This window comes from Lactuca sativa, chromosome 1 (genome assembly GCF_002870075.4).
Source record: "Lactuca sativa cultivar Salinas chromosome 1, Lsat_Salinas_v11, whole genome shotgun sequence".
NCBI lineage: Eukaryota > Viridiplantae > Streptophyta > Magnoliopsida > Asterales > Asteraceae > Lactuca > Lactuca sativa.
Window position 1 is genome coordinate 215,779,667 of NC_056623.2, and position 27,864 is coordinate 215,807,530.

Sequence of the window (27,864 nt, forward strand, 5' to 3'; positions counted from 1 at the left end):
TATTAAAAAATTTATAAATAACTTCTATTCTAACCAAATTAACAACCCTAAAAACGCTAGCATCAAGCTTTTTTATTTTTAAACTTATAAATAACGTAGTATTTCCAACAGCAGCCTTTTTTCAGATAAAGTCGATAAGTAACAAGGATTATTAGGATTTTTGATTGTTTGAGATTTGGATTATTATATATAACTGTAATTTTAAAGCCCCATTGTGAATAGTGATTCCTTCCTATTTGAGCAACATCAATTTTTTTTTTCCTTTTTCAATCGATGGGTTTTCTTCCCAATACTCATCTCTTCCTTCTATAACCCTTTTCCAGAATGTTGTATTTTTTCTTCTCGATGCTTCCCACCGCTTATCTTGCCTTTCTCCACACGACGCTTCAATCGATCATTCCTACAATTGCTTTCTTAGAACTTTTCCAATTTCATTGACCCATGTGTCACCATCAATCGGTACGAAATCGCCTTTGCTGCCGGAATTCGATCACCAGGTTCACTGTTTATGTACTTATAGATTTTATGATTGTCGTTTGTAACATATGTTTGTATTTGTTCATTTGTTTATGTAATGGCTTTTTTCAATTGTTCTTGTGTTTGTGAGCATAATACAAATATTGGAGGAGATCGATCGGGCTGCGGGTGGTAGTGGCCGAAAGCAAAACTGTCTGGCAGCACTGAACCACAAACACTCTATTAGACCACCAACTTTCTACAATCAGAGACGAATACCAGGTCATCTACTTCATTCGAGAAGCAATTTTCTGTCTCCACTCTCCATCTATTACAATTGCTTTAGCTTGAGTGGATTTTACGTTAGAAATAGGTAAGTGACAAAACCTTTGACATGGTTGATGTTTATTTGAAGTGCATAACAAGTGTTCGATTAATTGCCTCAATGAAACTAATTCGTAGTATAACCTTTAATGATTTTGGACTTTAGGTTTTCTTTAAACCAGGTAACAGCGAAATCAGATGTTTCATGCCTCCCATTTATTTTCCTTTTTTTTTTGTCTTCACCTCTATTTTCCTACTCCTCTTCTTGATGATTATGGTGATTCTATAAATCAGTGTTGGTTTTACATGTTTTCTTTAACTTTTCATTAAAATTAGGAACCTTAAATTTATCTGTGTGCAAGAAGTGGAAGAACGGTGTTTGGATACAGGGATAACTTCTTGATTTTGCACAGCCTTTCCAGGAGACCTACACACAAATTTCATTTTTATGTTCTTTACTATACTAATTTGTGTTTGTGTGCAGGAAGTAGAATGTAAAGACAACATAAGGTGATGGTTGTTTTCATCGGTTTTGAAATTCAATAACTAACATACAAATTCTAGACATCAAGTTCTTCTATTTTAACAAAATCATAAGAAATTCTAATGTATTTTGTTTGTATGATTTCTTCTAGGAAAGTGGAACACTTTTGTTCTTGGACCAGCTGCTTGAGAAGATCTGTAATTCTACTTACACATATGATACATATAGTTGAGGTATTGCAGGTTTATTTTTTACCTTTTACTTATAGATGAGAAAAACAAACTACTAATTGTGCTTTATATATAATGTGTAATTGTTTAAACATTTTGATTTTTTTTTGTCAAATGAAGGACTACAACTCTACAAGGAGTTCAGAACATAGTCTTATGACTTGCTTGATCGAGCTATTAAGGATGAAGAGCGCTTTGTTGCAATAAGGATTTTTAGCCGAAAATAGGTAATGGGGAGGTTGCTCGAGTTTGTTCCCACTCGAAAAAGAAAGGTTTTGCTTCGTCGGAATTTCTGAAAACCCTACAACACCGACACAACTAGATCTGCTCACTGTTGCCATCACCATGATCTATAGGTATTCTTTGCTATCTATCAAATTTTATTCGTTGAACCCCAAATTAAGCTAATTTTATAGTCATGTAATATTGAATAATCAGATTATTCGAATAGTATAATGATTTCTTTTTTGTTTTATTGTGATCAAAGACCTTTGGGAGCAGTTAAGCATGGTTACACTCATTCAATCAACACTTTTCTTCGATACCTAGATTGATCTATTTTAACTACTCGATTGCAATTTGTAGCTCCAGGTAATGTTATCAAGTTAAAAATTGCTTCTTTTTTGGAAATTGGAGTTTGACAGCATCTTTGTACTAGTGTTATTCAGCCCTTTTTTTCTCATGCTTAACTCTATACAAATCTTGAATTTCTTTTATTAAAACAATATAGGAGTGGATTTCTATATGTATTTGTTTATATTTTCCTTCATCTCAGATTTCATGAAATTTCTATTCTATTGTCTTGTTTTTTTGTCCTAATTACATTCATTTTATTAAAATTTATTTTGTTATTTACAGCAGGGTGTTATGAATAGAATTAAAAGGGATTGAAGAATGCAAACTTTAATTTTTATATTGTATCGTCTTGATTTTTAGCTTTTTTTTTTTAATAAAGTCATATCAAGAACGAATATGTTTTAGGATTTGAGTCATGGCTAGGATTTTATCCTCTTTTTTAATGGTTTGGTGTGTGCATTGTTTGATTTTTCCCTCTGTGTTGAAGGAAGATGGAAGTAGGGTTTCGTTTCGAGTTTGAGGTAATCTACACTTTGTTGAATCCTCCACCTACAACCATAAACTCGATAGATGACTTTGAAGCACCAAAGGAGCCAAAGAAATATGGTATGTAATTACCATTTTGACCCTTTGTGATTGTATTTGTCCTAGAATTTAAAACTTAATTGTTCTCCGCTTTTGTCGATGTGTCACCGGAGGAAACATTGAAAACGAACCCGTTTGAAAACTTCAAACAATCTAAAGAGACTAAATCCCTAAAAGATTCTTAGTTTGAACCCCAAGTTAGAATATGATTCATTTTAATATCTGAATCATCTAAAATGATATAGTTCATGAAACTTGTAACACCCATAAGTTTTCAAACATACTGACCAAGTTATGTGGGATAACCTCCTGATTTTGTTTTATCAAGGTGACAAGTGACAACTGTATAACTGCCTGCAACAAAACAATATTTGGATTTCTTCAATCAACATTGCTAAGGTCTGTTAGTTGAGTTTACTTTTCCAGTTCCATTATGTTGTTTTGATTTTGAAGATGCATATGTGAATTGGTGTTGTTCAGGGAAATTGAAGTTGAAGTTTGAAATGGTTTCTTACCAAGAGAGAGTTGTGAATCAGTTGATGCAAATTAATGAGGACAACCAAATGTTGAATTATTATAAGAACAAAATTGCTAAAGAACATATGCATTAGAATGCAGTTGAAGAGTCGTGTACTTTGGTGTCTTAGAGACTGAGGAAAACTGAAGAAGAAAACCATATTGTGAGGGAGAGAACACAATGTTACCATGAACAAAACAAGGAAGAGGTACACACACACAAGTTGTGTTTATTAAATATTGTTATCTGGATAAAATGATGTTTTTTTTTCATGATTTGTGTTCAGCTGGATTATCAAGAATAGTTCTTTAAGGACCAATTGAAGGTAAAGAAGGTAGGAATGCAAGATGTAACACCGTAAATTTCCAAACAATTTCTTTGCATTTTAAAATCATATAAATCTCATAACACATTTCACAAAATCTCATTTATTTAGTTTACAAAACACATCTGCATAATTATTTGATTAATAATCCAGGATCCTCAAAACATAACTCTTTCTTTGGTGAGTACGATCGAGTCGGTGCCTTCCCGCACTCCTGAGAAAACCACATAACACATAGCACGGTAAGCATGAAGCTTAGTGAGTTCCTCAAAATACCACACATATCCTAGTAGCCTCTCATGGCTATACTCAGATAAGACCCCCCGGTCAATGTGTCTCAGCGAGACCCTCTGGTCCCAAAACTCGGGTGGACCCTCTGGTCCCAACTCAATAAGCTCATCATAATAATAATAATCAGCATAAATCACGAAGACATAATGCAGAATATCACAATACACAAATAAGCACATAAGACATCTCAGTCACACAAAGATACCACTCATGGTAAGTACAGTGAGAAGACTCATCTCGGATGATGAACAACCCCTAAACACGCTGCTGCTATGCCCGACCACTAACTTTGTTCCAAACCCACAGTTAACCTAATTAGGAACTAGGTCCAAACTCTCACTTATTAGGTCTAAAGATAGTCCACTAACTAGCTCATTAACAACCTAGAACTCATTGGTCCCATCAAGGCCCAATAATGAATGGGCTCTCCCGAGGCCTAACTCCCAAATCCAAGTGACAAGCCCAACTCAAGGGCCCAAGGCCTAATATATCATTTCTCTGCTCAGAGTCTCTAATACACAAGCCCAAAGATCCAAGCCCAAACCTTAAGGCACATTATAAAATTCAGCCCAAAAAGCTCATAGAGAGGTTACGTGGGGCGTACCTCCCTTGGTACGCTCAGCGTACACTAGCATGCATGAATCTGATCGGAGACACCAACCAAGTACACGGGATGTACTGGAATTACGTTGGGCGTACGCCCAGCCTTGCTTACTCCATTCTCTTGGTCTTAACCCGTTAAGACCTTAGCTCATTTCTTAGATCTGGACTCCCTAACATATCTTACTCCATAAATTCAGTGACTTTAAGCCTTTGCATGGCTGATAAGTTTACAAACACACAAAACACTCACTTTGTTATCTCAAAAAGCTCATAACTCATGCATGGCTTGATTCCAACACCCAAGATTGGATTTTTATGACACTACGACACCAAATACACTCAAAGGGGGGGTTGATCATAGTCTCTAGAGCTCAATATCACATAAAGTCTCCAACTTTTGGGACAAAACCCTAAATTACTCCACTATGATGCATAGAACAAAAAAGTGATAAAGTTTTGAGCTTTATACCTCAAAATGAAGCTCCACACTCAGATAAGCTCAGATCCAAATCCTGGAATCCCACTCCTTCTTCTTCAAGCCTCCTTCTTCACTCCAAGAACACACCAAAACCACTCAAGGCTCTCAAATGCACTCACATGCTCCATGAACGAAAGATTAGGGTTTTAGAGGGTTTATAGACTAAGGATGGTGGCCAGGAATGAGGCCATCTCATTCTTTATATAGGGAAACATCCAATGTTAGGGTTTCCACTATGTGCCTAGTACGCCCAGCGTACTAGGTGACTCCGCTTGAAACTCACGCACACGAGTACGCTAAGCGTACACCTATGTATGCCCAGAGTACTCAACTACTACTTTTCTCAAATAAGGGACTTATCTTGCCACACTCTTCAAACTTCCATTTCTTCCTCTATATAACCTCCATTCCCATGAACCTCAAACCAACGGAAAGGTGATGAGATGCCCTAAGCTTCTAGCAACTCGTCACAACCCCGAGACCTCCTCATGCCCAGTTTGCAGCCCACGAACCCTGATTACAGACAATCCAAAACAAGATGTTACAATTCTCCCCCACATGACTTTGATTTCGCCCTCGAAATCTTTCCTTATCAACTCAAAGATCGAACCCAAACCTGAGAAGCAACACCGAAAGACCCCATATAATACATCAATCTCCTCCAAGAGCACCTGAAGCCGACAGGAACTCCAGACCGTGAAGAAGTATAGACCCAACTGCCGCTGCGATACTCTATCTAACTCTCTAGAACTTGAAACTCTAGTGGTCTATCTCCCTGCCAGACCACCCTCACAAAACATCATCTGGGTAATCTCCCATCGACTAACAGACCCTAAGAACACTCTTCCAACTCTAATTCTCTAATCGATCCCGATCGCAACTGAAAAGGAACGGAAAGTTCATAATCCCCCAAGGACCCACTGCCTTAACAACTATCAGAACTCATCGGAAGGAGAGAACCCCAAAACTCAAACACAAGAAAAGATCATCCTTGCTTGGAAGTATCGTCTGATATCTATAGACATAAGCCCCAACGAAACTGATCCACTCCAGCCTAGGATATCAGGTGGAGGTCAACATCCCACCCCCTCAAAATGAAACCAATTTACGAATTCAAAACCTCATCATGCCTGTTCAATACACGAATGGATCCAGACTCGAGCTCGAGAGTCTGATTCAATGGCAGAACTGGAACCACCCATTTCCAATCTGGTACTCAACTCATGACCCAAAATTCGCGGATTATGCACACACCATCTTTCCATTTCCTTCCGATTACGATAATCCCCACTCATCCTGGGATACAACAATCCTCGACCATCATAGAGACCCCAGTCTCACCCCTGGTTGGGCAACCAGGTTCTAGAAGACTCAAGTGGTAAGGCTACCAAGCCTAAGAACTCCTCTGCATCATACTCCGACTAATGAATACTATAACTCCCCTCGGTTTCACAACACTCTATTGCTAACCAGTGAATACTACGGCTCCCCGCAGTATCACGACACTCCCTCACTGACTAGTGAGTATTATGGATCCCTGCAGTATCATAATACTCTCTCGCTAACCAGTGAATACTATGACTTCCCGCAGTATCACAACACTCCCTCACTGACTAGTGTGTACTACGGCTCCCCGCAGTATCACAACACTCTTTCTCTAACCAATAAATACTACGGCTCCCCGCAGTATAGCAACACTCCCTCACTGACTCACCATGGGCTCACTTCATGGTTTTCCTGATAACCCCAAGCGATTACTCCCACTCGGATCCACTTGCTCTCTTATCGCCCCATAATCTCATCATCAAGCCATCACTACACTGAGTTCACCAACTCATGCTCCGCAACTCAACATAGATAGGTGCTTACACCCACCCAACTTATGCACCACCACTTCTGATGAAAGTTCTTCTAGGCAAGGCACCAGTCTCAGCATGGATACACCCTTAGATAGTCCAACTCCGGCGACAATTAACTGATGTGTAACGCCCTGTTTTGAATTGACTCCTAGTCTGAGGCTGTCGCCCAAAGGCTGGTCATCATAAGGATTATGGCTTTTGAAAAGGGTAAGATCAAGGCCATTTTGGGTTCGAGTGATGTATTAGAAGCGATTCGGATGTTCCATTTCTGTTTTGGAGCCTAGGGGTATTTCAGTAAAGTGTCAGTTTGGTCTTTTGTGGAAAATGGACTTTTGTTTGGAAGGTCTTAAGGAACATATGAGTTGATAGAAGTTTAGTGCTTCTCGTTACCTTTTCGTGGATATAAGGATCGTCAAAAACGGATTTATAACGAAGAAGTTATGGCCTTCGGAAGTTTGGTGGTTTCAGGCTTAGCCGAGTACGTTGGGCGTACACAAAGAGTACGCTGGGCGTACTAGTAAAGAAGGCAGTATGCTTGGCGTACTTTGGAGTACGCTGGGTGTACTGACCAGGAAGGTCGCGAATGTTCTTCGGAGTATGCTGGGCATATGCTAATCAGACCTGAACCCTATTTTAGGGTCTTGGACCCTATTTAAGGTTCTTATCTGTAACACCCCAAATTTCTAATGTTCAATAAAGGGCCGAACGTGTAAGTTTTACGAAGGGACTCAAAGAGTAGGTCCGCTTACTCGCTGAGTCAGAGCGGGATTCTGTCGCGGTTTAAGTGACCAACTCGCCGAGTCGGCGGCTTGGACTCGACGAGTTGGTGCTGAAGAGAGAAAACCCTAATCCCGGGGGTTGTGCCCTATATAAAGCACAATATAACCCACCCTCAGCCTCCTTGCTACCCTTTTGAGATCCAGAAACCCTAAATTGTGAGTGAGAGCCCTTGGAAGCAATTTGGAGCCTTGATAAGTGATTTTTGGGTGGAAAGGGGCTTGAAGATCAAGAGGTTTGCTGCAAGGAGGGGTGTAGATCCGGGATCTACTTCAGTTGGAGCTTATATTGGAGGTAATAATATGTTGCTTGGGCTCTTTTGCATTTAGATCTATTATCATGTGAGATTTGGGGCATTTTTGGTATGATTAAGAGCTATTCCGAGTTAGAGGCTTAGATCTGAGGTTGCTACTTCAGGTCTAGGCTTGTGATGGTCCATAATGTCATAAAGCTTCTGTCTAAGAGTTATTGGTGAAGCTCCTTTGTCATAAACCCAAGCCCTAGAGTGTTTTGGGCTTATATCTCCTTGGTTTCACGTAAAGTTTGCAACTTTATGTGAGGGTTAGGCTGTAGAAGAGTGGATCTATGGATATAAGCCCCTGCATGGCTCGAAAAGCCTCTGTATGAACATGTGCATGGATGTAACGCCCGTGTTTCTAGGCTGGGCATTAATATTGACATAATGGTCTAGGTTAACCTTTGTAACTCATTTAGAAGAAATTATAAGGAATTATGTGAATTTTATGTGAATTATGTGTTTGATGCTTAATTATTAGGGTTTAATTAATTAAAAATAAAAATAAGCGTCAAAATTAAAGTGTGAGATAAGCCCGATATCTTTACATAAAGTTGTAGTGGTCGAAACAAGGATTTCGGGGATATAAAGAATGCCGAAATCCGAGTTATAACGAAGAAGTTATGACATGTTGAAGTTTCGTGACAAAACCGGCACGGTGCCGAATGTCGTAAAAAGTGAGTTTTTGATAAACTACTTTTTAGCCTTAGTAATCTAAACGAAAGTCGTAGTGTTCGTTAAACCGAGAAGTTTGATAAAAAGAACGCCCAAATCTGACTTCGTATGAGGAAGTTATGATTTTTCGAAGTTTCAACTTAGCAGTAGACAGCTAAAAACTCGAATTTTATATCGAGCGATTTTTAGCCGACACAACCTAAACGAGAATTGAAGGTCTCGTCATTAGGAGCACAACGGTAAAAAGTCTGACGAAAACGGACGTCGGATGAAGAAGTTATGAATTTTTAACGGATTTCCTGTCCCGGTCTGTTAAAAATAATAATATAAAATTTAATGTCAAAATTAACCGACGAAGTCTAAAGAGAAGTTGTAGAGCGTAATTTTAGCTACGCGTGCATATAAAGAACGTCAAAAACAGAGCTCGTATGCGAAAGTTATGGATTTTAGAAGTTTTGGCGCGAAAATCGAGAAAATTCGCATAGTCACGAGTTGCCACGTCATCCTCGCTGAAAAAGTGCCACGTGTCCGGCTGAGTCACCAACCTGCTGAGTCACCGAGCTGCTGAGTCATCCGAAGCCGTGGCACATCCGAGGAGCGACGTGTGTGCAGCCTAGTCCGAGCCTCGCAATGCCTGCCGCGTGTTCCGAGCCTCGCACGTGTAAGACGACTCCGCGGTCGAATCAGCGAGTGCCATCGAGACCCTCGCACATGCTGACTACCTGCGCATCGGACACACGCTTCGGACCAATCACAAAAAGCCAGCAGCCCTTTGCACGCACAGCCCTCGTGCGAGCCTTCCCTGCGAACCCTCGAATCTGCGAGGCATGGCTCCTTCTCAGCCGTCCGATCAGAAGCTCTTCCCTATAAATAAAAGGCTGCGAGCCTTCTCGGATATTTTTAAGAAATTGCCATATTTAACCCCTAAACCCATATTTTCTTCATCTTAACATCCCGCAAAGCCCCGGTATCGATTGTAAAGCCCGAAATACTCCACGAAGTGCCCGAGAAGCTCGGAAAATTTATCTTTTCGGTTTCGAAGCCCGACTTTTGCAAAGCCCGGTTTCTCAATAAAACTCCCGGTTTTATTAGAAACGATCGTTTTAGGAAACGAATTGCTGCCCGGTTTTCATTAAATCAAGTGAGTGTGTAGTTACTTTCACCTTACACATAGATATGAAGTATTTCACATAAAATACGTGTTGTGTGAATATATATTGTTTGTTTATTTGAGATGGGTGCTGAAGGAATGATTTATACATGTTTTTAAATAATTTAAACTATATATGTATTTTTATCTACGAAAAATGTTGGGTAAAACATGGGTAGATGAAATAGTGGGTATGATGAAAGGTGAGTTGGAAAAAGGAGATGATCAATAATATTGATCATGAGTTGAGGATGAGTGGTGAAATTTGAGAGAATCACTTACCCAAAATGTTGGCCCCCGTCATTTAGCAGAGTATGGATGACAACCATGGACTATTCTAGACAGTCTATGGAACACTAGTAGGCCCGCAATCTATAGGTGTAATGAACTATATGTTCATTTGTTGTACTCTAAAACCCATTGACATGTATTGCAGGAGAGAACACCTGTAAATAATATTGTCGATAAACGAGAGCTACGGCCCGCAACCTGTAGGAATGGTTTTTAGTCCTCGGGGGGAGTGATGAATTGAAGGTGCGAGGGTATAGTGATGCCAACTTTCAGACCCACAGGGACAACTTCCGTTCGCAGTCGGGCTGGGTGTTTACCCTTAATGAAGGAGCAGTAACTTGGAAGAGTTCCAAGCAGGAAACTGTAGCTGATTCAACATGCGAATAGAGTACATTGCAGCGAGAGAAGCGTCGAAGGAGGCAATATGGTTGAAGAACTTCATTGGTGATCTTGGAGTTGTGCCTGCCTTAAAGGAGCCTATGGAAATTTTCTGTGATAATGAAGGTGTGGTTGCCTTGACCAAAGAACCAAGGGATCATGGCAGATCTCGTCATATCGACAGAAAATATCATTTCATTAGACATGGAGTAGAAGAAGGACACCTCGTGGTCAGGAGGATATCATCAGAAGATAACCCAGCAGATCCGCTTACGAAGGGACTGAGTAGGTTTAAGCATTTGCAGCATGCTAGAAGTATTGGACTGAGAGATGATATTCGATTAGATTAGACAATTTTAGAAACTTGTAATAGATAAATGTGATTAACATTTGATGATTAAATAAAGGAGTATTATTTATAAGTAAAGCTATTGTCGTATGTTAATTGTTTAACTATTGTTTCACTTTGCATGTTTTGACTTCCAGAATAATTGAGTTTATTTAGAATAATCGAATTATTCAAACAATCCACAATCGTTCATATGTTAGAAGTAAGTATGAATGAAGATTGTCATGAATTGGTGTGTAGATTGTCTAAATGGTATTAGACATAGCAAAAGTTTGCTGCAACGTTCATGAGTGCTTATGAACTAGTACTGAGCATTGGAACAAACCCGCGCTTGCTGGAATCACCTTATGGAATGTGATAAAAAGGTTGATCGCAAGATGATAATATCATATGGTCTTAATGATGGGTTTGAGCCATAAGAACATTCCTATGTGCACATACAAACCCTAATGCTTGGATCTAGGTTTCTCTAATTGAACATGCAATGTATCCAAGACTTTGAATGATAGATCTAATGAAAACATTTAAATCATAACACATGAAATCAGATCTGAAAGATTACCTTGAATTGCTTGCTTGAATCTTATTGTCCTTGGATCTTAGAGTCACAAATGTCACTCCTCAAATGGCTTACAAACACCAACTTAGCAAGAGGATGATTAGATAGAGATAAAGGGGTGAGAAATTGGCCAGGGTTTCTTCAAATGCAAGAGTACCGATTTCCTCAACCCTATGGGTGTATTTATACTAGTGAGCCTCCTAGGGTTTCACCCTTCAAACCCTAATTGGATAACTTAGGCCCTAAGCAATCCAATATCCCTATTGATAAGCCTTGGACGATTTCTAGGCACTTCCAAACCCTAAAATCGTCCACCCCTTATCCATAAGGGATCACTGCTCAAAATACAACTATCATACAATTGACAGTTTATGCCCCTTTATTCAATTAATCTCTTTAAGTCACCAAATTAATTCCTAATTAATTTATGACTTATATTAATCAAATAACAATATTATTATTCCTTATATTATACTCATAATATATAAATAATATTTCTTCTCTCATTATAAATCATCCTGTCAAGTTGCTATGGTGAAGGCAACCCAAAAGGACCATGCACAACCGGGTCAAATACTTCCCAAATATAGTTGCAGCCTTAGACACTATTCCAACAGTCTCCCACTTGGATAAGTCTAGTAACTATATATACAAGTATAATCCGATTAGCAATCGTAGATCTCAAAGACGCTGTCAAACTCTGATCTTATCGGTCTTGTCCTTTAGATAAGGGATCGTACAGTCCTCTGTTTAGATATCATGCAGACAATTCTATGGAACCAATTGTCCAGCAGTTGGTTTCTCGATCTCAGATTTATTTGACATAGAATTTAGTCGAACACATCAATTTAGTTCTAACCGGGTCCGACACATAAGTCAAATCAAATCATCGAGTGGCCGAGATATCGCTTTTACCCTCTTAGGATAAAAGTAACAGATAAACTTCGACTTATATGCATTTACTTATTCATCAATCAATTGTACACAACAATGCGTTTTATAACATCAATTTACTGATGCGGTTTCGCATTATCAATGTACAACCGATTAACAAATAACAAACCATATATCTAGGTTTTAAGACCATATGATATTATCGTCTTGCGATCAACCTTTTTATCACATTCCATAAGGTGATTCCAACAAGCGCGGGTTTGTTCCAATGCTCAAAACTAGTTCATAAGCACTCATGAACATTGCATCAAACTTTTGCTATGTCTAATACCATTTAGACAATCTACACACCAATTCATGACAATCTTTATTCATACTTACTTCCAACATATGAACGATTGTGGATTGTTTGAATAATTCAAATATTCTAAATAAACTCAATTATTCTGGAAGTCAAAACATGCAAAGTGAAACAATAGTTAAACAATTAACATAAGACAGTGGCTTTACTTATAAATAATACTCCTTTATTTAAACATCAAATGTTAATCACATTTATCTATTACAAGTTTCTAAAATTATCTAATCTAATCGAATATCATCTCTCAGTCAAATACTCCTAGCATGCTGCAAATGCTTAACCCTACTCAGTCCCTTCGTAAGCGGATCTGCTGGGTTATCTTCTGATGATATCCTCCTGACCATGAGGTGTCCTTCTTCTTCTCGATGTCTAATGAAATGATATTTTCTGTCGATATGACGAGATCTGCCATGATCCCTTGGTTCCTTGGTCAAGGCAACCGCTCCTTCATTATCACAGAAAATTTCCATAGGCTCCTTTATGGCAGGCACAACTCCAAGATCACCAATGAAGTTCTTCAACCATATTGCCTCCTTCGAGGCTTCGCTCGCTGCAATGTACTCTGATTCGCACGTTGAATCAGCTACGGTTTCCTTCTTGGAACTCTTCCAAGTTACTGCTCCTCCATTAAGGGTAAACACCCAGCCCGACTGCGAACGGAAGTTGTCCCTGTCGGTCTGAAAGCTGGCGTCACTATACCCTCGCACCTTCAAGTCATCACTCCCCCCGAGGACTAAAAACCATTCCTTGGTCCTCCGAAGGTACTTAAGGATATTCTTGACCGCAATCCAATAAGCTCTGCTAGGGTTCCCTTGATATCTACTAACCATGCTCAAAGCAAAGGCTACATCAGGACGAGTACAAGTCATAGCATACATGATTGAGCCAACTGCGGAAGTGTATGGTACTCGCCTCATTTCTGCTATTTCGGCTTCGGTACTCGGACTTTGAGTCTTACTCAACTTGGCATTACTTTGTATCGGTAATTCTCCCTTCTTCGAATTTTCCATACTAAAACGTTTTAGCACTTTATCTAAGTAAGTGTTCTGACTAAGTCCTATTAGTCTCTTACTTCGTTCTCTCACTATCCTTATACCCAAGATATAGGAAGCCTCTCTGAGGTCCTTCATAGCGAAGCACCTCTCGAGCCAGGACTTAACCTCCTGCAGTGTCGGGACGTCGTTTCCTATGAGTAGTATGTCATCGACATACAGAACGAGGAAGTTGACTATACTCCCACTGGCTTTGACATATACACATGATTCATCTTCGCTTCGTACAAATCCAAACTCTTTGACATTCTCATCGAAGCAAAGATTCCATCTGCGGGACGCTTGCATAAGTCCATAAATGGACTTCTCAAGCTTACACACTCTATTTGGATGCTTTGGATTAACAAAACCCTCTGGTTGAGCCATGTAAACATCTTCAGCCAACTTCCCATTAAGGAAAGCAGTCTTTACATCCATTTGCTAAATCTCATAATCATGAAATGCGGCAATAGCTAGCATCACTCTAATAGACTTTATCTTCGCTACTAGTGAGAAGGTCTCATCATAGTCAACTCTGGGAGTTTGAGTAAAGCCCTTCACAACCAATCGCGCCTTATATGTGTGTACATTTCCATCCATGTCAGTCTTCTTCTTTAAGATCCATTTGCACCCAACGGTCATACGTCCGGGCACATTATCAACCAAATTCCAAACTTGGTTGTCATGCATGGATTGGATCTCGCTGGCCATTGCCTCTTTCCATTTTGCAGAATCCGGGCCTGCCATGGCTTCCTTATAGCTATTAGGTTCATCTAGACTTATTAGTGTACCATCACTAATATACATGTCCCCTTCGGTAGTAATATGAAAACCATAAAACTGGGGTTGAACTATAACCCTTTCGAAACGTCTAAGAGGTAAGGATTCGTCAATTGGTTCAACCGGAGTTTCCTCCTCGGGTTGAGCGCCAGCGGTAGAGGTTCCTTCATCAATCGATTCTTGAATCTCTTCAAGCTCTATTTGCCTCCCACTATCTCCTTGGCTTATGAGTTCTCTCTCTCGAAAAACCCCGCTCCTCGCAACAAAGACAACATTGTCATTCGGTCTATAGAAGATATCCAAAGGATTTCTGCGGGTAGCCGATGAAAATACATCGCTCACTACGAGGTTCGAGCTTGTCGTGAGTATCTCGTCTTACGAAAGCCTTGCAACCCCAAACCTTGATATGTGCTAACGAGGGAGCTTTCCCTATCCACATCTCGTGAGGTGTTTTGGCAACCTTCTTAGTAGGGACTCGGTTAAGGATATGGGCGGCAGTCTCTAATGCATACCCCCAGAATGAGATAGGTAGTGAAGCACGACTCATCATAGAACGAACCATGTCTAACAATGTTCGATTACGCCTTTCTGCCACACCATTCAACTGCGGTGTCCTAGGTGACGTCAATTGTGAAACTATTCCACATTCTTTGAGATAGTCGTGGAATTCAAGACTTAGGTACTCTCCTCCTCGATCGGATCGAATCATCTTGATTTTCCTGCCTAATTGATTCTGAACTTCATTTTTGAATTCTTTGAACTTTTCAAATGTTTCTGACTTTTGCTTGATTAAGTAAATATACCCATATCTACTATAGTCATCGGTAAAAGTCACATAGAAGCGGTTCCCATCCTTTGTGGTTGATCTAAAGGGTCCACATACATCGGTATGTATGAGGTTGAATAAACCCTCACCCCTTTCACATGTGCTAGTGAAGGGTGACTTGGTCATCTTTCCAAGTAAACAAGATTCACATGTGTCATCTTCCCTAAGGTCGAATGACTCCAACACTCCATCCTTTTGGAGTTGGGCTATGCGCTTCTTGTTGACATGTCCAAGACGACAATGCCACAAGGATGCTCTATCCATACTATTGGAAGAATCCATACATAAAACATCATTTCCTAGGTTATCTACAATCATAACAATTTCATAAATTCCATTACATGGCATTGCTTCAAATTATAAGACACCATTTAGATAAGCATAAGTTGAACCCTTCTCATTATTAAAAGAAAATCTAAATCCTTGTCTAAACAAACCATGAAACGAAATGATGTTTCTTGCCATATCTGGCGAGTAGCAACAATTATTCAAATCTAAACTTAATCCATTACTAAGTACTAGAGAATACACTCCAATCTTGGTCACAGGTGACGATCTTCTGTTCCCGATGATTAGATTTATTCTTCCACGCTCCACATCCCTATTTCTTCTTAGTCCCTGCAATTCAGAACAAATGTGGTAACCATACCCGGTATCGAGGACCCAAGAAATAGCATGAGATGAATCATTAGATTTAATAGTGTAAATACCTGCGAAAGATGGCTTGATCTTTCCTTCCCTGATGGCTTGCAGGTATTCTGGGCAGCTTCTCTTCTAATGCCCTATTTTGTGGCAATGGTGGCACTCTGCCTACTTTGGGTTAGGGTTGGTCTTAGCAGGATCAACTTTGCTCCCACTGGAAAAGGAACCATCTCGGGACTTTCCCTTGTGGTAGCTCTTAGACGGAGCCTTCCTCTTCTTGCCCCTTCCCTTCCCAATAGCCAAAACAAGAGCAGCGGGTGGATTAGGAGTTGGTGCAATAGACTTGTCCTTGAGGTTGCTCTCAGCAACCCTTAGGAGACCTTGAGTTTGCTTAGGGTGACCTCCTCCTTGTTCATGTGGTAGGTCATCCGAAATTGATTGTAACACGTAGGCAAGGAATGAAGCACCATGTCGATAGCCAAATCTTCCCTAAAGTCGACATTCAACTTGCGAAGATGATCGACATACCTTTGCATCTTTTGCAACTGTACGGTTAGAGATTATCCATGTCCCATTTTTGCAGAGATCATGTTAGTGAAGATCTCGTGACGTTCCTGCCTCGCGTTTTGATGGTATCTCTCCAATAAGTCTTGATGCATTTCGTACGGATACATGTCCTCATAGGACTGTTGGAATTCGGCGTTCATTGTAGCTATCATGATGCAATGAACCTTCGTCGCATCACGTTCATGAGTCTCAAAAGCAGTCATTTCAGCCGGAGTAGCGATTTCTGGATTGATCTTCTCGAGCTTCTCGTCAAGGATATACTCCTTGTCATCGTAGCGAGCAATCGTGCGAATGTATCTTATCCATTCGCTAAAGTTTGTTCCATTGAACGTCACCTTTTGGCAAAGGCTCATCAATGTGAACGAGCTAGCAGCAACGTTGTTCGCGTTCGACATCTACAAATAGAAAGGACAAAGATTGATTAGAATTTGAATCCCTAATTATCACCCAATATGAAAAATTAGGGCTAGGATCTAACAACATTATTTACATATTAGAAAAGGGATGCCATAATCCAACATGCAAACAATTTGAAGGTAAGTAAATGACGATTCACTAATTCTCCACCATGAAAACCTAACTTTAAGTTCTAAATGTATTGAGAATTCCTAGGTTTCGATGAGATTCATTGAACTTTTCAATGGCATATTTAAATCTCGATATGCCCTTCTCGTTTGTGACTGGGATGCCGAGGATCACAAAGTGGGTGTGAATAACCATGCAAATCTACACGATGCCTTCATTGTAACAATCACCTATTCGATGTGCTGGTAAACCACACACGCTCCACCGAACTATGATAAACAATGAATCACCCTTTGCCACCTTTTCTTAGAACCAATTAGTGTGCCGGTAAACCACACACGCTCCACTAACTTCTTAGCAAGGGTGCAAAGTGTAATTTCATGGAATTTCATCAATTCACTTTTCCTAAAGTAACTAGGATTGGGAATTTGAAAAACATGTAGTTAGTTTGTATTTAATATTATACTTTTAACGAGGAGATAGAGTTGCCCTATCCTACCCGTTCAGCTAACGACCCTCCACCGATCAAGCAAGCGGTGGGTGTGAGTGTACACCCATTAAGCGCCATTTTATAGGCCGCAACCTTATACCCACCTTATAGACCAGCTTCGTGAATGAGGCCTACTAACGGTAAGACTAGCATTTTAATTATACATATATATATATATATATATATATATATATATATATATTAAGCTTGTAATCATATAGAGTATAGGGTTGAATTTTAAACTTGTAAAATTCTAGGGTTTGAAATTTAAATTGTCTAAATTAAACTTTTAACCACAAAACTTAAATTTCAAAACTTGAGGACAAGTTTTAAACTTTTCAAAACATAAGGGATCAAATAAAAAATAATTTAAATTAACCATTTAATCTCATAATTATCCATATTTAATTTTTTTAAATGTTTCTTGCAAAACAATTTACCAATTTAATTAAAATAATCAATTAATATCATATAAGGAAATTATTATTCAATTAATTTGTAAATATCTTGAATTAGGTCAAGGATATACTCAAATATATGTTAAAATCGGATTTATATTGACCCATTAAGATAAAGGCAAGTTTCCATAAGATCCACAGCAAGAAAACCCGAAACTAGCTCCTTCTGACGCTCGAACTCGCCGAGTACCACAATGGACTCGCCGAGTTGAGGCCTACTCGCCGAGTCCACTATGGAACTCGCCGAGTTCATCAACCAGAAGGACAAAAAACGAATTTTGCAATCAACAATCAAGCAACCAATGCATCAATTCAATAGAAACCAATCAAGGCTCTGATACCACTGATGGGTTTGAGCCATAAGAACATTCCTAAGTGCACATACAAACCCTAATGCTTGGATCTAGGTTTCTCTAATTGAACCCACAATGTATCCAAGACTTTAGATGATAGATCTAATGAAAACATTTAAATCATAACACATGAAATCATATCTAAAAGATTACCTTGAATTGCTTGCTTGAATTTTCTTGTCCTTGGAGCTTAGAGTCACAAATGTCACTCCTCTAATGCCTTACAAACACCAACTTAGCAAGAGGATGATTAGAGAGAGATAGAGGGGTGAGAAATCGGCCAGGGTTTCTTCAAATGCAAGAGTATCGATTTCCTCAACCCTATGGGTGTATTTATATTAGTGAGCCTCCTAAGGTTTCACCCTTAAAACCTAATTGGATAACTTAGGCCCTAAGCTATCCAATATCCCTATTGATAAGCCTTGGACGATTTCTAGGCTCTTCCAAACCCTAAAATCGTCCACCCCTTATCCATAAGGGATCACTACTCAAAATACAACTATCATACAATTGACAGTTTATGCCCCTTTATTCAGTTAATCTCTTTAAGTCACCAAATTAATTCCAAATTAATTTATGACTTATATTAATCAAATAACAATATTATTATACCTTATATTATACTCATAATATATAAATAATATTTCTTCTCTCATTATAAATCATCTTATCAAGTTGCTATGGTGAAGGCAACCCAAAAGGACCATGCACAACCGGGTCAAATACTTGCCAAAGCCTTAGACACTATTCCAACACTTAAAACCTAGATATATGGTTTGTTATTTGTTAATCGGTTGTACATTGATAATGCGAAACCGCATCAATAAATTGATGATATAAAATGCATTGTTGTGTATAATTGATTGATGAATAAGTAAATGCATATAAGTCGAAGTTTATCTGTTACTTTTATCCTAAGAGGGTAAAAGCGATATCTCGACCGCTCGATGATTTGATTTGACTTATGTGTTGGGCCCGGTCAGAACTAAATTGATGTGTTCGATTAAGTTTTATGTCAAATAAATCTGAGATCGAGAAACCAACTGCTGGATAATTGGTTCCATAAAATTGTCCGCATGATATCTAAACATAGGACTGTATGATCCCTTATCTAAAGGACAGGACTGATAAGATCAGAGTTTGACAGCGTCTTTGAGAGCTACGATTGCTAATCAGATTATACTTGTATATATAGTTACTAGACTTATCCAAGTGGGAGTCTGTTGGAATAGTGTCTAAGGTTGCAACTATATTTGGCAAGTATTTGACCCAGTTGTGCATGGTCCTTTTGGGTTGCCTTCACCATAGCAACTTGACAGGATGATTTATAATGAGAGAAGAAATATTATTTATATATTATGAGTATAATATAAGGAATAATAATATTGTTATTTGATTAATATATGTCATAAATTAATTAGGAATTACTTTGGTGACTTAAAGAGATTAATTGAATAAAGGGGCATAAACTGTCAATTGTATGATAGTTGTATTTTGAGCAGTGATCCCTTATGGATAAGGGGTGGACGATTTTAGGGTTTGGAAGAGCCTAGAAATCGTCCAAGGCTTATCAATAGGGATATTGGATTGCTTAGGGCCTAAGTTATCCAATTAGGGTTTTAAGGGTGAAACCCTAGGAGGCTCACTAGTATAAATACACCCATAGGGTTGAGGAAATCGGTACTCTTACATTTGAAGAAACCCTGGCCGATTTCTCACCCCTCTATCTCTCTCTAATCATCCTCTTGCTAAGTTGGTGTTTGTAAGCCATTAGAGGAGTGACATTTGTGACTCTAAGATCCAAGGACAAGAAGATTCAAGCAAGCAATTCAAGGTAATCTTTCAGATCTGATTTCATGTGTTATGATATGAATGTTTTCATTAGATCTATCATTAAGTGTCTTGGATACATTGCATGTTCAATTAGAGAAACCTAGATCCAAGCATTAGGGTTTATATGTGCACATAGGAATGTTCTTATGGCTCAAACCCATCAGAGGGTCCTGCTTTGTGCTGTAGACTAACATACCCAGGGTATACCGGATAATCTTAAGGCCCAACGTGCGGTCCGGATAGGCTGAAGGCCTCAAGAGGGCGGACCAGACATGCCGAGGCTCGGAGAGTGGACCAAGCCGACTGAAGGCCCAGTTGGTCAGACCATTCATACTATAGACTCGATGTACATGGCTAGATTCAGAGGGTGGACCAGGTGGACTGAAGGCCCAGTATGAGTGGACTAGTCACACAGTAGACCCGATGTGCATGGTTGTCCTGTATTGTGATATGATATGAGTATGGTTATATGTGGTTGGTATTTTGGGGTTAACTCACTAAGCTTTCAGGCTTATAGTTCAGTGTTTTATTTCAGGTACTTCGGGAGATCGTGGCAAGACGAAGGCGTGATCATACCACTCCTCATGATTTATGATTTAAGTGATATGGTTCCGGGCGAAATACTCTGATGTTTAAACTATTTTGAAAACAATTGTATGAACTTAATGGTTTTTGAATGATCTAAAATGTTTTAATTTGGCTCGAATTTTATGGTCATTACAAGTTGGTATCAAAGCCTTGGTTTGAGTGAATTGGAGGAACATTCGTGTGAATGCAGTCTCAAATCAAGGAGAGATTTTCGAAAATAGTTTTCAAAAGGTTTTCAAAATAAGTAAAGGAGGACGCAGAGGGTATGATCAGCCAAAGCCAGTAAGTAGTCCCCAAAATACCATACATGTTATTTGATTATGTGATATGTTAGAAAAGCATGCTAGTACTAGGCTAAGGATCTTCAGGAATTGCATGATAGAATTGCCTGATTATATGATGCCTGCTAGCCTTGGGTTTCCTTTGTATGAAATTGACATCATTACTGTAGTTATTTAGCGTATGCAACATGGTTATACATAATTAAGTTCTTATAGCCTGAGAATGTTTGATTTGGCCTTATGTTATGTTCTTGTATGATTCGGAGCTTAGGATAGGATTGGATATTCGAAAGTCTATAGGGTCCAGCGTTATCTATGGCTAGCATACACTAGTGCTGCAGGGTTGGTGGAAGTTTCATGGATGGGAGAGTTTCGTGAGACCAGTAGGTCGGTTATTGGATAGTGATGCTCCTCTAGGAGTGGATATCGAGTGTTCGTTATGTATATGCTATTGTTAGGGTGTTGTGGTGATACTTGATACAAATATGGGTAGGTGTGGAAGGTAGTATGTGCCCGTACTACTGAAAGCACAGGACCCATACGCGTATCAGGGAAGTCACAACCCCTAGGGTTTGTTTGGAGCTAGTTCTCGGGATTATTATGAGGAATGCCTAATATTCTTGTGGCGTATGTTTCAGTATGGCAATTACGAGACTTCTCGAGGCAGGATCCGGTTCGGGATCGGTGATCAGGATGGATCAATAGCACCCGAGGTCATTGGTCAGATGAGTACGGATGAGTTGGATGCCAGGATTCGTGAGATCCTGCATGATGAGGTTGCTGCTATGTTCCGGGCGGAGTTGTCGGAGATGTTTGGGTCGATCAAGACCGCCATGATTGAGTAATTTGATGAGTGCTATGCAGCTCTTGCAGAGGCGGCTGCCGCAACAGCTACAACAGCATGGGGAGGAACCCGTCGAAGTTTTCAGTATCAGGACTTCGATAATACGAAGTCCCCTACCTTCGATGGAGTTCAGGATCCGATCGTTGCTATGAGATGGTTGTCAGACGTGGAAGGCTGTTTCTTCATGTGTTGATGCCCTGCTGATCAGAGGGTGAGGTTTGCTCTGAACCTTTTGAGGCTCGGGGAGAAGGATTGGTGGAGGTTGACTACGGGATCTTATTCGGATGCACAGCGGGCTGCGGTTACTTGGGATCAGTTTCGAGAGATGTTCAGCACTCGTTATGTTCCTCGGGTTGAGATAGAAAGGTTGGCTCAGGAGTTCCTGGATCTGAAGCAGGATTCAGAGTTGGTGATGGAAATCACCAGGATGTTCACTAAAAGGGCGATGTTTTGCCCGGAGTTTGCTTCAGAGCAGGCTCAAATATCCTGATATCTGAGTATGCTCAAGAGGGACATCAGGCAGTTTATTCCACGCAGAGGTGTGATACCTTATTAGAGTTTCAGGAGGCCACCAGGCAGCGGGAGTTAGAGATGGAGTTGCACTTACGAGAGCAGAGGCAGGCCCCGGTGTAATCGCAGCCGATGCCGAAATGGTCCAAAACCGTTGACTCTAGGGTCGGAGGTCAGAGCAGCCGCACTTGTGAGAAGTGTAGGAAGGGTCATGCCGAATTTTGTAGGTCCGGTGGTGCGTGTCGCAAGTGTGGGAAATAGGGAAATTATGTGAGGGATTGCCGTCAGTCGGTCCCAGCTCAGGATATGAGGATCTGTTATCATTGTCATCAGGTTGGACACTTGAGGGTCAACTGTCCACAGCTTGTTGCTAGACCGATGCAGGCTTCAGCACCAGCCCCTTTGAGGATTACGGGTGGAAGTCAGGGTGGAGCGGACCTCCGAGGGCTCAAGGACGCGCTTTTCAGCTTACATCAGAGGAGGTTAGGGCAGAGCCGGATGCAGCTGCGAGTATGTTTCCATTTTGATATCTTGTTATTTGCGGATTATGTGGTATTGTAAATCTGTTCGCATTTTTCGCATCATTCATAGTATGATTGGGGATCTTAGTAGTTGGGGGTTGTAGTTGGTTAGCGTCTAGAAGGATTCTTGGTCGAAAGATAAGGTATATGATCTCATTGCTTGGAATAGTAATTGCGTTGCGAGAAGTGTTCAGTTGAGATTCGACCTTCCTTGGAGTTCGGGATGTGCGATGTCGGAAGAGAGTTCTGTGGAGATTGCTCACTCAGGAGGGATTTAGTTCCGGGAGAAGAGGGGGGACTCTATCAAGTAAGGTCGATCGTGTTATGCCGGTTTGTCAGCGGAAGTTAGTAGTGGGTAACACTAGGTGGGGAGAATTGGAAAATTGTCTGTTGAAACAGCAAGCATCCAGGGTTGGTTAGCTGTTTGGATTGAATAGTGTTGTGAGTCGATAGTGTGGCATGATTGGAGCAAGTGATAATCAAGTGGGGAAGGGAATAGACCATCGTTTCAGAAAAGGTTGTTGGTCTATGTGAGGCCTGGGTTTAGGCCATGGATGGCGGTCCATACATGCCGAAGGCCCAGGAGGGCGGTCTAGACATGCTGAAGGTTCTGAGAGTGGTCCAGATAGGCTGACGGCCTAGAAAGGAGGTCCAGTCATGCTGAAGACTCTATATGTGTTAGTAGACCTATATGCGGAGAATGGGTGATTATTTCGCCATGAAATGGTAATCGATATGGTCTGGCCCCAAGTACTGATCATGATGATGGAGTTGGCTGGAGGCCGTGCGTGGGCCTGGTTAGCTATGATATCGGATTCGGAGTATATGGGAGTTCGAGAATGGTAGTTTCTCTACATGGATAGTGTAGAGTGGAGTTTGGCTCTGTGGCACTTATAGATGCGGTAAGGGTTGTTGAGTAGACTTCCTGGAAAGGAACGGTATGTAGCTCCAGAAGGAGAGTGGGTCCTCCGAAAGGGAGGCAATGGAGTAAATGGATGATCAAAGTGTTTCAGTTTTGGTGGTAAGCACTGGGATTGTACCAGATATATGGAAGCACATATGGGATGGATGCCCGTTGAGGTTATGGCAATGTTTGATGATGCGCAGGCATATTTTCAGTCTCCTTGGAAGAGGAGGAGTTTAGTGGTTCTAGATTGGAGATTAGGACAGACGAAGGTGAGTCAGTAGAATAACAGACTTGGGAGTAGTCTGGACCGGTACTGAGGACTGTATAAGGATATTACAGTCGGAGGTTAAGGACCTAGAGATCGTGATAGGGAGGTGTGAGTGGGTTGCACTCCGTTGTGTCGAACCGAAGGGTTCAAGGGTGACGCAAGGACAAGGTCCTTAATTCCGAGTATGGTGGTAGGCTTGAGTTATGTATGTGGAAGTATTCCAAGCTGGGGTATTCCATCATGAGGACAACCGTACCTTATTACTGATTGGACATGGTGTTTTGGTATTCCAGCCCGAGGCTGTTTGGGCCAGGTACGAGTGGTTACGTGAAATGTTGGTCGATGGGTTATGGGAGTCGAGGGATGCGGTATCCTGTCAGCACGTAAGGGATAGAACCAGAGGGTGGAACATGATTCGTTCCAAGTTGCAAGTTATCAGGATTATCGCCAATCTTGGGTGAAGGAAGATGGATTAGTGTCTTGGCGGAGCTCAGTGGATGTTTGTGGAATCTAGCGTTGCAGGGCGCGGAAGCATGTCTTTGATATAAAGTGTTAGTATTATCGGGTGATTGGTGGATAATTTGTGGTGCTATTGAGTTGAAAGGCCGATGATCGGCTTGGAATAGTGGCAAGGATGCCACGTGAGAATAAACCATTTTAAGAGAGATGCAGAAGTAGGGTTTCTAAGAGCATAACTTGGTTGAGAAGTCGGAGTCTACAGTACAAAGGGTTTTTTCTGAGGCGTATACTGCAGTAGACTTTGAGGACGAAGCCTAATTTAAGTGGCGGAGAGTTGTAACACCCCAAATTTCTAATGTTCAATGAAGGGCCAAAAGTGTAAATTTAGGGAAGGGACACGACGAGTAGTTCCGCTTACTCGCCGAGTCGGAGCGAGATTCTGTCGTGGTTTAAGTGGCCAACTCGCCGAGTCGGCCACTTAGACTCGACAAGTTGGAGGTGAAGAGAGAAAACCCTAATCCCGGGGGTTGTGCCCTATATAAAGCTCAGTATAACCCACCCTCAGCCTCCTTGCTACCCTTTTGAGATCCAGAAACCCTAAATCGTGAGTGAGAGCCCTTGGAAGCAATTTGGAGCCTTGATATGTGATTTTTGGGTGGAAAGGGTCTTGAAGATCAAGAGGTTTGCTGCAAGGAGGGGTGTAGATCCGGGATCTACTTCAGTTGGAGATTATATTGGAGGTAATAATATGTTGCTTGGGCTCTTTTGCATTTAGATCTATTATCATGTGAGATTTGGGGCATTTTTGGTATGATTAAGAGCTATTGTGAGTTAGAGGCTTAGATCTGAGGTTGCTACTTCAGATCTAGGCTTGTGATAGTCCATAATGTCATAAAGCTTCTATCTCAGAGTTATTGGTGAAGCCCCTTTGTCATAAACCCAAGCCCTAGAGTGTTTTGGGCTTATATCTCCTTGGTTTCACGTAAAGTTTGCAACTTTATGTGAGGGTTAGGCAGTAGAAGAGTGGATCTATGGATTTAAGCCCCTGCATGGCTCGAAGAGCCTCTGTATGGATTGAGAACTGAAGGGACTCAGTGAGTCACATGGGTGTACTCAACAAGTGGTATGAACATGTGCATGGACTCGGTGAGTTGGAAGAACAACTCGGCGATTCTGTTGAAGATTGCCTTAGACTCGGCGAGTCTGGTCGCAGAACCCAACCTATTTTGGTTAATGCTTTGGATTAGTGAGTTGGTTGGCGGCTCGGTGAGTTGGACAGGATGGAATTCTGAGATCATTCAACTCGACGAGTCTTGGGGCGACTCGGCGAGTTGAGTTGTGTTATGAGAGTTTTCTGGGAATGGGAACTCGGTGATTCGACGGGTTGACTCGGCGAGTAGAATCAACCAGGAAGGTTAACTTTGACTGAGGACTTTGACTTTGACCAATAGTTGACCAGTTTGACTTCCAAGGGTATTTAGGTAATTCTGGTATTTATGGAATTGGATCTTTGGTAGTGTTCTGTGGTGAGGTTCGCGCCGGTGGTCGGAGCAGCTTGGTCTTATCTCTTGAGTCGGCAATTGCAGGTGAGTTATCCTCAATATATCGACAGTGTCTACGACACCAAGGCCGGCCCTTTATTGGATGGAAATCCAGGTATTGTTTATTATGTTATTGCTTTGCTAGATCTACATCCTGTTATTTAGGATGGTGTTATGTTAGTGACCTGGATAAGGTCGGTACCCGCTATATAGGGTAATGTTATGCTAGTGACCGATTAGGTCGGAATCCTGGTTAGGATGTTGATATGCTATGTGACCTATTAGACTGTTTGTCTGGTTAAGGAATTGTTATGTGATTAATTGTTTTATGTGCACATGGTTGATTGACGGGGGTTGGGTTGAGGCGGTTCCTGCTTTGTGCTGTAGGTCAACTTACCCAGGGCAGACCGGATAATCTGAAGGCCCAACGAGCGGTCCGGATAGGCTGAAGGACCCAAGAGGGCAGACCAGATGTGCCGAGGCTCAAAGAGTGGACCAGGCCGACTGAAGGCCCGGTGTAGGCGGACCAGTCATACTTTAGACTCGATGTACATGGCTAGACTCGGAGGGTGGAGCAGGTGGACCTTACAGGAGAGTACGTTGGGCGTACGCGCAGCGTACAAGCCATTTCAGCAGGACGTGCAACGTTCAGAAGGCTACGCTCAGCGTACAGTCAGACAGTGGACCTTATGTTATTGGGCCTCAGGTTGGTCCAAGCCTTGGTCATAGCAGCAGTTGGGTTGTGATGGGCCTTTAGGAGTATGTTTATGGCCCAAGGACTAGTTGGGCTTGAGAGGAAAACCTATTTGAGGAGTTGGGCCTAATTATGAAAATTAGGCTACTTGGGGATTTAATGGGCTTTAATGAGTTTGAAAGGACTAGGCAGGATTGGGTCTTGGCTATGGCCCAAGTTAGATCAAAAGGGGTAAAACAATCATTTTGCCCTTAGCAGGATTCTCAATTTTTGACTAAGTGTTTATGTGGTCATAATACTCGGGGAGTAGTTGGAGCAACGGTCAGAGTTACCTTGCACAAGTTTTCAGCAACCAGATTGAGAGGTGAGTCCTCTTCCAGTAGGAACGGGTCTAAGGCACCAAGGCCGGCCCGTTTAAGTAGTTGTAGTATGTCGGGGTAAGCCCGATGCAGTTTATACGTTTCCGGACTTCGGTCCGATTTCGGGGTCGGTCCCGAGAAGTAGTTAAGTATGCGTGATGTCTTTGTGATTCAAGCAGGTTATATGTGCTATGTCTTCCGGACTTCGGTTCGATGTCGGGGCAAGCCCGATGCATGTTAGTTTACATGTTATGTGTTATGTGTTCCGAGGCTATTGAATCGATTGGTGCCATTTCTTCTCTTGGAGGCAGGGCAATACATTCATCTTGTCCTTAGCTTGTAAAGGGAATGAGGTAGGGTAGCCAAAGCCCCCCCCCCCCAATGTCGGGGCAAGCCCGATGTATGTTATCTATTATGCCATGTATTATGTGTTCCGGGGAAGCCCAATGTATGCTAGTTTATATGCTATATGTTATATGTTCCGGACTTCGGTCCGATGCCGGGGCAACCCCGATGCAGATTATATGATTATGTTATGTGTTTATGATATATGCTATGTTGTGTATGTGTCGGGGTAAGCCCGATGCTGGGGAAAGCCTGATGCCGGGGTGAGCTCGATGCCCTATACGGTCGGATACCGAGGTGAGACCGATGTCAGGCAGGAGTCCGATGCCGGGATTCGTCCCGATGCAGTTGGGAGTAGTCCTAGAGTTATGTTATTTGTGATATTCTATGTGTATGGTATGTGGTAGATTGGGGGAGACTCAATAAGCTTCGTGCTTACAGTTTTGAGTTTTGGTTTCAGGTACTCAGTTTTCAAAAGAGGAGCTCGGGAAGATTGCAGTGCACACACCATTTGTTTAGCCTGGGATGTTTATACTTTGACATACATTGTTAGTTGTCTAAGACATATTCATGGTTTTATGACTC

General features: G+C 41.2%; 1 long non-coding RNA gene across 17 annotated transcripts; it reads left to right on the top strand.

The window, feature by feature from the left end:
• Positions 1 to 192: 192 nt before the first annotated feature.
• On the top strand, positions 193 to 27,754 carry LOC111898137 (uncharacterized). Of its 17 annotated transcripts, XR_002852515.2 has the most exons (12): positions 193 to 829; positions 1,117 to 1,290; positions 1,416 to 1,497; positions 1,615 to 1,850; positions 1,982 to 2,085; positions 2,558 to 2,676; positions 2,984 to 3,054; positions 3,136 to 3,380; positions 3,459 to 3,506; positions 3,651 to 3,739; positions 20,498 to 20,832; positions 27,740 to 27,754. It is a non-coding gene; the product is annotated as an uncharacterized LOC111898137 (long non-coding RNA). The 17 variants fall into 17 exon arrangements; XR_006184300.1 differs by having other exon boundaries at positions 3,136 to 3,506; XR_002852516.3 differs by lacking the exon at positions 3,651 to 3,739 and having other exon boundaries at positions 195 to 829.
• Positions 27,755 to 27,864: the final 110 nt, after the last annotated feature.